Here is a 6,862-nt window from a genome sequence, read left to right as displayed (position 1 = left end):
TATAGAGACTCGTACGCTGATAGAGCATGTTTTTGAGGTTTTGGTTGTAAAATAGCAATTGCTATTGCTCTTATTGTACCATTATTATTAAGTTAACAATGAAGTAAAAATTTTCAGATTAAAAAAATATACTATTATCTATTATCTATTAAAAATTTATAAAGTGTTTTATGTATATAAGATAATAGATACATAAAAATTGACTCACAAATAACAACACATGATCTTTCACAATAATTGAAATTGATTTTTCTCATATCACTTCATTTCTTAATTAAGTCTTTTTTATAATCTTCTACTAAACCAAGTTTAAAATTTCTCACCACTTCAACTTAGAGCAGTAGGCCTCTAGCCGATGGCCTAATGAGTCATTATACAACATTTCAAATATATTGTTATATTTTTGACACTTTTATATTGAGTTAATCTGAAAATTTATTTTGAGTACATTGAGTAATTTCTTGAATTGTAAATAAATACATTGATTAATCTCTTCAATTAATTTTTGTTTAATATAAATTGATTATCATTATTTATTTATTATATAGTTATTTATTTATTTTTATTAATATGGACTAATATTTTTTAGATTAATTTTGTTTTTAATCATAACCTTGCCCCTCCTCTAAACTAAAATCTTGGCTTCACCACTTATTTTGATAGTTCAAAGGATAAAATGTAAAATGAGGTATAGTTTAGAATGAAAAAAATATAATTTTTTCTATAAATTCTTAATAAGATTAATTAGAACAAATGTATGAGAAATAATGAAGTATTACAGCATCAACAATACACCATGTAATTATTTTAAAAAAAATTAAAAATGACATCATGTAAGTACATCGAGTATTAGTAAACAAAAAAGTGCCAAGTAATAACTACAATCATTAAGGTAACAAAGTAATAATACAGGGCTAAATTAATAAAGGCAAAAATACTCTTTTGATCCCAACATTCTGGGTCAATTTTCGTTTTGGTTCCTACTATTTTGAAGTACCCTATTTTAGTCCTTGAAAATTAATTGAAAACCGTCACCATTTTGGTCTCTGCTGTTATCTCGGTAACAAAAATATCTTACGTGACAAATAGAGTGTCTTGCTTACTGACATAACATTGACATGACCATTAAAATATTATTAAAAACATTTATCTAGGCATTTAAAAGTGCTATGTCAACATTTTAATTAAAAAAATAAAAAATTTTAATTCCTCAATTTTAATTTTAATTAAATAATTAATTAATTAATTACTTTTTCAATTTTAAAGATTGAGAAAAAAATTTGTACTAACTTTCTCAACTATTTTTAAAATTTCTTGGAAATCAAACACAACATCACAAAAATTAAAGTGATCAACCTTTAAATTTATCAATAGCCATAATGCTACACATTTCAGTCATTACAGCCATAGTGCCATACTTCAATTAGTTTTCATTTTCCTATCTCTCCATCTCTCTCTTCTAAAGCTTTCTCTCTCTCAAATCAAAATCTCTCTCTTTCGACTTTCTCTCACTTCTTGTTGGGATAGGCTTTTAGGATATGGCTTTGATCAGGTTTTTGAGAGAGAGAGAGAGAGAGAGAGAGAGAGAGAGAGAGAGAGAGAGAGGGGATGAGATCGGTGGTAGTGATTGTGAAGCGGTGGTCAGTCTAGTAGAGGGTGAGGGCCGATTGTTGTTTGGGTTTGTTGTTGGTGTGGCTTGATGTGTCCATTGGTGACTAATCAGTGGTGGTGGACTGTCTACCATGACTTTTAGGATATGTTTGTATCGAGAAATTGAAAGAATTAGTTTGGTTTTCATTTCATTATGTTTATATCAAGAAATTGAAAGAATCAAATGGCCTTTGGATTTCATTTGAAAGAATCGATTTGTACTGGGAAATTGAAAGTGTGTATTGTTGAAGATCTTTATGCTTTGAATTTTTTATTTGTAAATTTGTTGAAGCTCTTTGGGGGATATTTGCATACTAACGTTGTGAAGGGATAGAATATAGTAAGTTAATACGGGTTTGAAAGAAAATTGCAGACTAGCATCTCGAGTTTTAGAAACTCGAGTTCCATATGAATCTCGAGCCTCAAAGACTCGTTTCCCACTTGCTGAGTTCGCTATGTTGGACATGATTATGCCACATAGATCTCGAGTTTTTAATAGTCGAGTTCAAAAAACATGAATCTCGAGTTTTTTACACTCGATTTCAAATAGAGAACAAAAAACATACAAACCTAGAGAGAGAGAAAAAAAAAAGATCTGAGAAGAAGAGAAGAACCCATAGAAGATATGAAGAAAGAACGAAGAGACGCTGGGTAGGCGATCTGGCTGGAGAAGAACACTGGGTGGAGCAATGAAGAAGAACACCAGTGACGCTGGGCGATCTGGCTGGAGAAGAACGCTGAATGGAGCGACGAAGAAGAACACAGAACACGAACAGATGCAAGGAAGAAGAAGAGAAATAAAATGGTGGAACTCGAGTCTTAAAAACTCGAGTTCCACGTGGATTTTTTCTCCCACATCACCACTCGCCACTTACAAATCGAGACTTATAAACTTGAGTTTTATCTTGGAACTCGAGTTTTAAACACTCGAGATGCTAGTTTTCCACATTGTTTTGAAACGTAACAACTAATTAAATGGTTTGATATTTAAGGTTATTTGGGGAAAAAAAATTCAAGATCTTTGTACTTGTGCATGTTCTATGTGTTTCCTTGTTGGGTTTATGGGTTTATTTGTTGGGTTCAATTTGCGTCAAGCTTTGGTTTAATTTGATAGAGGTTTTGGATTGCAAAGTCTTTTCTAGGTTTCAATGTTTTGGTTTCCTGGGTTTATGGGTTTATTTGCTAGGTTTGATTTGCTTGAGGATTTGGTTTGATTTGCTGGAGGTTTCAGATTTCTCGGTTTTTTTGGGTTTCATTGTTTTGGTCATTTGATGGGTTTGGTTGCTAAGAAAATGCAAGAATAAAAAAGAAAATCTTGATTTTTAAATTTTCTAGGCAACCAAACATGTTATTTGGATAAGAAAATGAAGAACATGGACAATAATGTTCTTTAGAAGAACATTAACAGTGAAAAGTCATGTTGGGGAAGAACATGAAATCTTCCAAAATAATAATGAAAATATTTTTTTTCTAATTTAATTATTTTATTTTATTTGTTAAAAAATCAGAAGTTTAGAATTATGTTTTTATTATTTTTTTGACATGGATTTTTCATTAATTAAAATGCTGATGTGGCATTTTTAAATACCCAAATAATTTTTTTAATCTTATTTTAATGGCCACGTCAGGGTTATGTTAGCAAGCAGGGCACTTCGTTTGTCACATAGGATATTTTCGTTACTGAAATGATGACATGGACTAAAATGGTAATAGAATTCAATTTTTAGGGACTAAAATAGTTGTTTCAAAAAGTAGGGACCAAAACAAGAATTGGTCCAAAATGTAGAGATCAAAAGTGCTTTTCCGCTATTAATAAAAGAGTAGTTATATATGTTTACACTTTGTTTGTTCCGATGAAAACCTATTGTGAAGATAGTTTTCTATATATATATATATATATATATATATATATATATGTGGGGACCGGCCCATAATAATAGGTTGGCTGGGCCCCGGGCCCGTTCAAGGACCAATCCGTCCGAGGAGACATCGTGGCCCAGAATCCTTGTTTAGGCCTACTGGGGCAAAGAGAACGTGTCCAAGGAGTAATTCCTCCTCGGACATTCCAAAATCCGGGTCAAAGGTGCGTCCCAGCTACTGTAGTCCTCCCTCCAAGTACGTAAAAAGAAAGGAAACCCAAAATATCTCAGCAAAGGCTGCCACCACCACATTAAATGCACCACAACTACTCTACTGGCCGCATTAATGAAGAGAAGACCCCTGAACAGTGCTACCTTGGCCACTGCAACTTACAAAGAACTGATAAGGGTGTCTGATGGGACAGATGCTCAAGTAGGGGTTTGGATGATCAACAAGTGTAAAGCCCAGATGATAGGAGAGGGCCTATATAATATGTAAAGTCCCCCAAGAGAGGAGGACAAAAAAAAAAAAAAAAAAGAGGGAGAAAAAGAGAGGAGAGAACACTGTAGAGAAATTTTATTTGCATGAATCTGTGCCCATTAATCAAGTTTGAGACCTTATCATTTGAGAAGGATCTCTCTTCACTGCTATCTCCTTTTGTTCTTGTTTCTGTATTTCCTGAACCCATGCAGCAAACCATTTAAGCTAACTGAAACCAAGTTCTTTAGTCCATACTCTACAGAAAAATCATTGTGTGGGACTTCTCGGGCCAAGACTTGACCGACAAGGATTGGACCATTAAAATTGTGCCCCTACAATATATATATATATATATATATATATATATATATATTTGTGTGTTTTATAGCATTAGAAAAAATAAATCAAAAGAAAACTATTATTGGTCAACAAAAAATTCTACTAAAAATATAACTTATTTTTAGAGATTATTTTTCACTAAATTTTTGCAAAAAACAACTCTATTTAATGTCACACTATATAAAGAAAGTTAAGAAGAAATATGTAAATTATTAATAACAACTACTCTAACCACCACATACCCTTGGTGAGATGATCACTCCACAAGTATAAGTGCTAGTAAGGTGTGGAGAGAAAGGGCCGAAGTTGAAGTTTCCAGGAGGGAGTTTTCACACACATATACACTTAGATTAGGTTAAAGTAGAATTTTTATCTTGTATCAAAAATAAAAAATAAAATAACAACTACTCTCTCTCATTTTGAACCTACTACTAAATATGGAAAATGAGATAATTTAAAAAATATATATACTTTAAAAAATCAATCAATTTTTTTTAAAAAAAAAATTAATGTGAAAACAAACCGACCATAAAAAAAAATTAATAATAATAATAATAATAAAAGTATCAAAGTACTAAAGCTAAACCAATACCATTAATCTTGGATGACAATTATAAAAAGTAGAAGGCAGAAGAATCATGGATTACACTACTGACTAAACGACCCTATACACAAGAGGCTGAAAAGTGTCCACTGTCCATATAACACAATAAGGGTTGTTGGTATCTTTGATGAGACATGACATGAATTTTTTTATTTTTTATTTTTGAAATGTTAATTTTTAAGGATGAATTATTATAAGTTCCTGCTAATAAAAAAAAGGGCATGAATTGATGGAATTGAAAGGTGCTATAAATATTATTGAAATAATAAATAGAACTCAAAAAATTGACTTCATAACCTTTTAAGTCCTTTACTAGCTCACATCCTATATAAAGTCGAAGCAAAAAATTTGACATAAATTTTTTATTTTAACAAACACCTTACACTAGGTACAAATTCGTGAGGTTGATGTTTTTTTGTATACCACTATTATTGAGACCGAAACTGACACCGAAACAGGAGTTCCGTCCAAGTAAACTCAATCAATTCCACCTGCAATAGAGCAAGATGTTATATAATATTTTAGGTTCTTTCATGAGCTAGACACTCAAATCTTGTGCTTTTATGGTTCCTCATAGTGCTTGTACTTACTTACTTGAGCATGTTGTGATTTGTGCGTTTTTATATTTTATTTTTATTTATATTTTAAGGGTCTTGCGGAAAAAAGAACAAACTTGTTAATGAATTTGATAAAATACTATGCCTTTCACATTAACCTACTTCATGTAACAAAACCTAACCTACTTGCATGTAACAAAACCATTTAGAAGCAGATTGTTTACGTAAGAGAACATTTAGTAGTGATGATAAGGTGGTTTTACTTTGGTTAGTGAATTGGTCATCTTAGCTTTTGCGTTAACTAATATGAATAGAAAATTAAAATAGACACTTAGTACAAAAATAGACTACAATAAGAAGCTAATTCGGATTCTGATTATGGTTCGAATTCAATATATTACATATGAAGTGATAGCTCTTTGCCCTCTAATAACCTATTGTTGGTTAACTTTCTTATAATCCCACAAATCTATGTAAAAGTGAAAATTATTATTTTTAATCCAGTGAACAATTTCAATACTTATTTAGAATGTTCATAACATCATGGATGTCTTTCATCACATAGGCTAAATGAGCATAACAGTAGATTGATATATTACACTTTGAATTCATTTATAAAACAAATTAAATTACCGAACTTGTTAAAAAAAAATTAGACATTTTGTATACCAAATATGGTCAACTACTAAGTGAATCAACAAAATTTTTATTTATTTTTTAATTGGGAATAACATTTCAAAATCAATCAATAAGAATCTGCTGCACGATGGATGTGTTCACCGTCTAACCAATACATCATGGTAAAGTAAAACTTCTTGACTGATTTAATAAATAATGCATAAACTCTTAATATATGTACAATGATAAATTAAAAAATAGAAGGGCAAATTACAACTCACCCACCTATAATTTAGCTTGAATTTAAGTTGTTTACCTGTTATTTCAAATTTAACATTTTACCCACCCGAATTCTACTCCATTAGGCTTCCGTAACCAACCTCTTCATTTGAGGTTAAAAAAACACATTTTAAGGAAAAACCACAAATGTTTAAGTTGATCATTTTGGATGTAGAATGTGTTAGTCCTCCAATACATCTAATATACAGTCCCCGGTAAAACGGAAATATTGTGGTTGGGAAAATCTTTTCATTTTGTGGGGGCACCACATCCACTTGGGTAATTATTTAATGGTGCTCTTGGAATGAGAGATTTTTTAGGGATCATTTGGCACGGACCTTCACCTACCCAATTCTTGCTAACTCTTATATTATTTTGATGACCTTATTGATCAAAATTTTAATATATGCACTCAGTAATAGAAACAAAATCAATGAAATTTTTTCCCAAGAGAGATTCTCTACAGCATGCATTA

Source organism: Quercus robur, chromosome 6 (genome assembly GCF_932294415.1).
Source record: "Quercus robur chromosome 6, dhQueRobu3.1, whole genome shotgun sequence".
In the NCBI taxonomy this organism is placed as follows: Eukaryota; Viridiplantae; Streptophyta; class Magnoliopsida; order Fagales; family Fagaceae; genus Quercus; species Quercus robur.
Note: the sequence above shows the minus strand (reverse complement) of the source record.